Source organism: Egretta garzetta, unplaced genomic scaffold, assembly GCF_000687185.1.
Source record: "Egretta garzetta isolate BGI_Z169 unplaced genomic scaffold, ASM68718v1 scaffold326, whole genome shotgun sequence".
In the NCBI taxonomy this organism is placed as follows: domain Eukaryota; kingdom Metazoa; phylum Chordata; class Aves; order Pelecaniformes; family Ardeidae; genus Egretta; species Egretta garzetta.
In genome coordinates this window covers 2420424-2429194 of record NW_009260026.1, presented here as the reverse complement: position 1 = coordinate 2429194, position 8771 = coordinate 2420424, and positions in this window count along the sequence as shown.

Genomic DNA, 8771 nt, shown 5'->3' with positions numbered 1-8771 from the left:
GCTTTCCCTGGAGGAAGGGGGGAAAGGGGAACTGCCTCCGGCTCAGGATGACAGAAACGGTGACACCGAGCACCGGTGGCCAAAACACTGGTGAGGAGAGGAAGGGGAAGCCCCAAAGAAACCTCTCCTAACCGTGGTACCTAGTGCAGCTTTCCCTGGAGGAAGGGGGGAAAGGGGAACTGCCTCCGGCTCAGGATGACAGAAACGGTGACACCGAGCACCGGTGGCCAAAACACTGGTGAGGAGAGGAAGGTGAAGCCCCAAAGAAACCTCTCCTAACCGTGGTACCTAGTACTGGACCTAACGCAGCAATTAAGACTAAAATGAATGCAGACTTTCAGGTTGAGGCTGGTTGATTTTTTGGTTTGGTTGGTTTTTGGGTTTTTTTGTTTTTGTTTTTGGGTTTTTTTGTTGTGTTTGGGTTTCTTTTTTTTCCAACCACCTAAACTCCAGCCCCTGTTTTCATCTGACAGGGCTGTGGCACAGACTTACTGGAGGGCATAGCCTCTAACCTGGTTAGCCAGACTGGTCAGAGGGCACGAGGAGGATACCACAGCAGCTCCCAACACGTTTCAAACACCAGACTCTTCTACCATGATCCACTCTTCCTGCAGATGTGTTAGCCAATTAATGATTTGCAGCGTTTTGAAGGTAAGCATCATACGTACCAAGAATAATCTCACTTGATGTTCTGTATCATGTTTTATTAAAAACAAACTGTCAAATCAGATGACTACTTAGCTTAAGTAGCTGAAACTGATAATCATCTAGATGTTTGTCCAAACACTGAAAAACCCTGGTCACAAGTAGCCCTTAGTAGTAGTAGTGCTGAAGCCGTGGTTATCAAAGGACAGAGATAAGGCAAGGTTTGCAGAGAGGCAGCACTGGTGGATGCAGTTGGAAAAAACAGATAATCTTCTAAACACAAGCCCTTCAGGTGCCCTTTACATTTGCAGGTAACTCCACAAACTACAGCAATGTAGGCCTTTCTTCATTTCAGTGAAGGTTTGTAAAATCAGATGCTGACTTTTCAGCAGCTACTTCCACAGAGCATCTTCTACTTACCCAGAATACACAGTTACAAGATTTTCACTAACAAAATGCATGCAACTATTACAGTGGTGCTCACTTATGTGGCATTTTCCTGCCAGATGCTACATACTGCAGCTGATCAAGATGGCATTCATAGTTCCCTTTCCATGAGGAGACATTTTTTGTAGATGTCTTTCAGATAGAATTTATCTTTTCTTGGGATATTATACAACGCCGTCACTACCCATACTCCATACGCTAGAGTACAACAAAACTCAAGAATTCTGTGGTTGGTTACTCTGGCTGCATAGTGCCTGAACTCTGGGGATGAAGACAGTGAAATGATTCTTCAGTGAGTTGTAAACTGGGACAGGTCTTTTTGTTTTGTACACTAAGTCCCATTTTGGAGTTCTTCTCTCAAAGCCAGCAGAAAAAAGATCTCACTTTTTCACAAAAATGTACAACTGTAAAACCAAGTAAAGGGAGAAAGACAATCCACAACAACTGCATGCTTAAAATTAGTTCTGCTTGACAGAAAATTACCAAGTAGGTATATGTAAGAACCAGGCAGATTCCAGATCCGACACTGACATCCTACTACATTTAGTTCTGGATATCAACAAAGCATTGCCCAGGTAATTGGCCAAGTAATTTTAAGGTTCTTCTGTTTCACCACTGGAACTAAGTCAGGTCTTACTTAGCTTTTGCATCATGATTGCCTCTGGAAGCCTGAATCCCAAGGCAGGATTCCACTGTACAGTAACATATAGCCCCTTCTCCAGAAAGTTTACATATATAGATACCAGAAACCGGTAGTTTCAATTCTAGAGTATCATTCATGTTTCTTTTCACTATGTCATTTTGTTTGACATATGAATAGTTTTGCTTTTTTCTAATGTTACAATAATTGATGCTAAAGCTGAAGACATCAAAGTTGTTTTAAAAAAATTCCTTTACCAGAGGGAAAAAAGGTTTTGTCCTTGCTAGAGGGCAAAACAAGTCTTCAACCAAAAGTTTGTAAACTTTCAAAGCAGGTAGGTAAATATGAGGTGGCGAGTTTAAAGAAAGCTAAAGGTGCAGTTAGAAGATATTCTGCAAGAAATCTGTAACTTGTGAAAACAACAAGGATGCTGTATTAGGAGCAAAGAGTAATGCCAAATAATTGGGCACTTCACACAATGAGGACATACAGGGCTGTGACAAAGATGATGTAAGATTCCACATGGATACTAAAAATCTTAAAAATAACGCCTGCTTTTAGGTGATCATGTTACTGGATCTCATCTTGGAACTGCAGTAGAAGAAAGGTACCTAGCAGGATATTGTAATATTAAGGATACAGATTATAACACAGACAGTTTACCTACAACTTTTGTTCTAACATGCAGTTTCTTCAAGCCCTGGCTCTTGTTTCAGGAACCTTATTATAAATGGCAGATAAGGAACTACATTTGTCTCAACCGAAAGAGTTATGCAAGAAAGCAAAACAAAAGCATATCCTGGGTGGCTGTAAAGTCATTTAAAAATGTCTAACATTTATTATAAAAACATTCAGGCAAATATTCTCTGTTAATAAATTATACATAGATAGCAGTTACCTTTTCCTTTCGTAACTTAGTCCAGTCAATTTCTGAAGAATGACTGTAAAAGTGAGGAGCATCTATATCGCAGTCCCAACACGGCTATTTACAAGCTATGACCTTAGTCCATACAAGTATTCTTTGTATTCTAATCTGTAAAATGAGAATATTTACTTGCTTTGTTCATAGAGATCAACAAACACATATATCACAAGACTATGTAGTGCCAAAACACTACACACAGTTTCCTTATCTGGAAAGGCTAACGTTTCACCTTCCACTCCAGCTTACCCTTCCCAAATTCTATTCACCCAATCATGAAAGCTTTTTTTTTTTTTTTTTGGGGGGGGGGGCAACATTCCATTGGGTACCTTCAATCATAATTTAATCAAATACTGGATTAGAATTGAATCCTGTCTCATTGGGCTTTTCTCTTTTTCAAAAAGTATTTCTCTGGTTAAAGAAAGACCTAAATGGAAGTAGACAAACATTTAGAGAGCACTAGCACAAAACTACTAGAATGATATCAACTCCACAAGATCCTTCAGGAAGCCGTGAGAGAAACAAGTACAGCCAGAGAGCTAAGTGAAGCACAGTTCTAAAATTCTTCAACACATGAACAGTTCACACAAATTCTGATTTCAGACATAGCCTCATAAATCTGAATCAAAACATTTTTTACTTTGTTATTATTACAACAGGTGCAGTAGACAAACATTAGCATTCTTTCTTTGCATTATTTACTTAAAACAAGGAGTAACGTCTAGATAGTGACCTCAGAACACACGTCACACATTTCACTTTTCATGGCCTTCACACACTACAAGATTCACACAAGTATTAGATCCAGAACTCTAAGATATCTGTGCTCCCTAAATTAGTGAAGCTTTTATAAAACAGACTCTCGGTCCTTTCACCAACTACTTTTGCCTAGTCCAAAGCAGCCCTCTGAAACCCAGAGCTAATAAAAGAATTCAATTTGGAGACATGAAATACCGAAACTGAATAAACGGCTATTATATATTCTGTTGCTCCCCCCACCCATAATCTGATGATTCACAAGGAACAGAACCAAAAGTGAGTAGAAAACTGTGAAAACACAAAACCACAACCATTTAAAAAAATAAACAAAAAGCCCTGCCCAAAACAACCTGACTCATCCCTGACTTTCAGTTTTTTTAGGGGTACACAGAAGCCTAGCAAGACAAGGTTCTTATTGAATCAGGTTTATCAGGTTTTTTTCACGGCAGCATCCACTAAATTTCACCCCAAATACAGGACTAAAAATACGTGCATTCCTATGCTGTTTAGGACAAGCTCCAGCTGGGATGCCGACCTGCAACACATGCATATACACATATGCAATACAGGAGGATTGCATCATGAAATTCACCATAACGCAAATAATTCTTGTGGTCATTCACAGGACTTTCACATAATCCTGACATTAAGGAAAAAGTAGCCAAGGATTCCAGTTCTTTACAAAGATTGTGAACACAGCAGCTCATTTGTTAACTGTAGCCCATATATACCTACTCAGTATTCAGCCTTGCTAGCTCACCTATGGGTAACACCAAAGCAATGTTAGCATGACTGAAATATTTGTCCAGAGTGGACTCCTGTAGCCTGTATGAAGCTCAGAGCAGAACAATTAGGCTTTTGGCACATAAGCTGTACAGTTTTAAGCTAGTTTAAGTTAAGGTCACACATGCTGAAAATGGAAGTATGTGATAGGCCCTGTCATTATAGCACTAAGCACACCACTCCCTCATCAACTTCTACTACCAAGAAGCCTAGCTGGCCAGCAGGTCAGAGGTTATCCTCCCCCTCTACTCTGCCCTGGTGAGACCCCACCTGGAGTACTGTGTCCAGTTCTGGGCTCCCCTGTACAAGGAAGATGAGGAACTCCTAGAGAGAGTCCAGAGGAGGGCTACAAAGATGATTAGGGGACTGGAGCATCTCCCCTATGAGGAAAGGCTGAGAGCTGGGCTGAAGAAAAGACGACTGAGAGGGGATCTCACAAACAAGTATCTTGAGGGTGGATGTCATGAGGACAGAGCCAGACTCTTCTCAGTGGTGCCCAGCGACAGGACAAGGGGCAATGGGCACAAACTGAAGCAGAAGAGGTTTCAGTTGAATATGAGGAAGTACTTTACTTTGAGGGTGACAGAGCACTGGAACAGGCTGCCCAGGGGGCTGTGGAGTCTCCTCTGGAGATATTCAAAGCCCACCTGGATGATGTCCTGTGCAACCTGCTCTAGGTGAACCTGCTTTAGCAGGAGGGTTGGACTAGATGATCTCCGGAGGTCCCTCCCAACTCTTGCCATTCTGTGATTCTGTGTACTGGGCAGATAACAAATTTGGACAGTAAATTTATCCTTAAGAATTCATATAATAGGACTCCAATGACCGTTTATTATGCAAACAAGTATTGGTTTAAAACACATAGCTGAAAATAACTAAGTCATATGATTTTTAACACCAGTGGTACATAGAAGTATTACATCTTTCCACCAGCAATTTATTTCTTCAAAATCTGGCAAGCTATGGCCTGATCTGCAGCCACGTATCACTAGGAACCTGGAGCATGCTGGCCCATGAATGCTTACATCTGCCCCATGTTTGTACGCACCAGCATGCCTAGAGCAGATTTCCACATATCTTTTGATTTGACAATACTTCTTGAAGAATAATTCAATTACCTTCAGATTGCAGAGTCTGCTTCTGGTAGGGCTTTGACAGTATCAACTATTAATTTCTAGTCTCACTAAGTAAACTAACCAGCAATGTCTGTCTCTCAATTTCACATCCATTTTCTTACTGATGCAAGAAAGCCTTCTCCACCATTTCAGTTCGATAACTTCAGAACAGCTGAAGTGCTTTGTTTACTTAATTTAAAATTGCACCAAAAATCTGAGTAAGGAAACACATTTAATACTCAAACCAGTAACTTTCCCAGAAATAGTTTATACATAGGAACAGAGGACTAAAACAGAGCACCTAAGTCAATTCCCCATAATCCTGGAATAAACACCTAGTGGAGAATAAAAGGGACTTCACATCATCAGCACACCAGACAAAATATTGCAGCATTTCCATTAAGTGCTGTTATTCTGCCTTAAAAAACAAACAAACAAAAAAACAAAAAACGAATGCAGCTAAATAATAATAATTAAAAAAAAAACCAAAAAAACCCCAACAAACCAAACCCAAACAATTCTTCCCTCCCCAAAAAATCCCCAAAACCATCTACTGGATTCCAAAGGACAAAAGGAAGGAAGTTTCATGTTTTGTCAACTCCCAAGTATTCTTTGGGAAGTACAAAGGTAGCTCTGTATCCTCCAGTAGGTCTCTTCCTCTTCTATCTCATCTTTTTATTGACTGTCATTTAGTAGAGAAGACTAGCACTCGGTATCTTTTTCCTATCCAGTAAGTGCAGAGGTTGTATTTTACCTGAAGAAACCTTTAACTAAAAGGCAAAATGATTTGATAAAAGGAACCTAGCGTTAGGCTGACTGGAAGGCCCTCCACTTCCTATATCCTCACCACAACTCTTTTTTTTTTTTATAGGCATGCTAGATGCAGAAGAAACAAAGGGTTGACCTTCAAATGGACATCAACTTAAAACTAATTTTAAAGAAGATACCTGAAATGCCTATATATATTTTTTTCCCTTCAGATTATCATTCATTGTTTTTAGTGAGACTATAGTCTCACTACACTACCACTGTAGCACCCAAGAGGCTGAATGTAGATTATACAGCAAATAGATCCTGCAAGTTCAAGCGTTCAAAGAAGGAAACGTCAGTATTAAAGCTTTTAATGTACACTTGTGATATTTATATATGGTAACTGCAATATTTAACAGTGCCTAAACGACAGCTACAGATGGTTTGCAGAAGATTGTGCAGACTGCCTGAAGCAGGAATCAAAAAAATATAACAAAATGCAATTCAGTGTTCACAATTCAGCTGAATAAGCCTCTGAAAAAACTTCCACTAATGAATTTCCCAACAACAACATCCTCATGTAGTACCAGGTAATGTAAAATTTCTACATATACAAACTATATGGAATTAATTTAATCTACAGAGAGGCAGTTTGTTGTGACACAATTTGTACAAACATAACTAGACATGGAAGTGTTTCTAAATATTGTGAATTATGCTTTTATAGTGGATGACTGAAATAATATGCATCTACTTAAAACACTAGAAAAATTAAGGTATAATGACAGTAACATCTCTTTCCCGAGTATTAGCACATTCTCAATGTCAGTACATCAAAGAGGACAACACACCTCTGACAATACTAATGCCCAGCTAATTTGTGAAGACATAAAAAGGTCTTTAGGATCTTTCACATCTGTAAAGGAAAGTATTATTCTGGAAATCAGGAGACAACAGTATTAGAAGAGTTTTAAACTTTCCATCCACATTTTTAATTACAACTGCTTCAAGGTAACCTTCAGAAACCACCACAGCAGCTTTATTAATTCTCTCATAACAATATTAGAAGCCTTCACACAAGTGTGGAAGAGTACTTGGTTAGGAGAATGGAAGCAGAATTTAAAAGCCACTTGATACTGAATGGAAATCCCAGGCAGTCAGGAGGCTGGAATCAATCAAACCCAACTCTAGAAATGCTCAGTCCACACCAAATGAAACTGAATCACACTGATATTCACACCTTTTTAATTTACACTCAGCACACCAGCACAGATCCTTCCTCAAATCTTACTGTCAATGCTTTATTTAAGATGAGCCTTAAATACTACTGTGAAATTAATTTGCTTACAAACACAGAATCCTTGTGCTTTTCAGACTTTTAATGTTACCCTAGGTAACTAAAATTGTTTCCACACATACTGTTTTCAAAATGCAAAGAGGAAACACAAATAACCAGTAACAGTTCTTCTAAGGCACAAACAGACCTCCGCATCACTCTTCACAGCGTAACATTTGAAAGAGAAGTTTTTAATTACACAGTAGTGCTAAGTCACAGCTATCATGCGTAGGACATGTGCTACATTATTTCATCCCATCTGCAATCAAACAAAAAAATCACTGTAGCTGTGCAATCTTATGACAAGCATATGCCTAGAATAACTCTGCAACTACTACTCAGATCCTATTAGAGGACTGTAACTTGTTATTTATGAGCATTAATGGCACCTAGACACAGTATTTAAATCTCTCTCAGAGAGTGTTAAAAATGCTAAAAACGTTGCTGTGGTAGCAGACATACTATATTTAGTAAATGAAGTATTCTATTGCATTAGTTAAGCATTCTGTTATATTTATAATACTCAAACAATTTTGGTTTTGTAGAAAACCATCACCATCTAGAGTACAGATAAAAACAGGATAACAAAGAGCTCGCATTCTATTGAGGATCCTTCAGGAAGTTTTAAGTTTGAATGTTGACAGAGTCAGTTAACATGTTATGAATACCTCTTTTAAAAGTGTAAAGCAGAGCATCTGTAATAGTATCACGTTGCTTAATTCTTTTGCTTGACCTCAAAAGTTATGTAGGCCAAAAAATCTTGTAATCTTGCAAGGCACACATTATATAAAAATGAGTAAAAATACAGCCCTAATTCACATTTATAAAGTATCTGCTTTAGTTGCTTAAACAGTAACGATACAACATATTTTGTTCAGAATTATTTTATTTTGATTATAGCAATTAGTGTCACCAATCAGTAGGCCAAATCCAGGCAGAGAGCACAGAATCAATTTCACAAGGCAACAACATAGACTAGTGGTTTAGCATACAAACCATTTCACTGCATTATCAAGTAGAAATATCTTCCAAACATGCATAAAAAGTCTATGCTTTAATCTTTCAGAGCTCCAGGTAATACCAGATTCCTAAATATACAAAAAATACATTTAACTTATAATAATCTTAGTGAATCAGACTTATAAAATTACAATTTTGTTCTTCACAACATAGAAAAAAATACAAAAATGACTGCATATAGTTTTCACCCAAATTTCACTGACATAAATATACATCAAAATGTATGATTTGATGTATACTCATGCAAATTTTAAGCTGAAAGATAGGTTTCAGATGACACTGCAGATTGGTCCACACAAATGCCAACCTTTCTACTGATAAATAAAAAAAATTAAAAAAACCCTTTGATAGAAA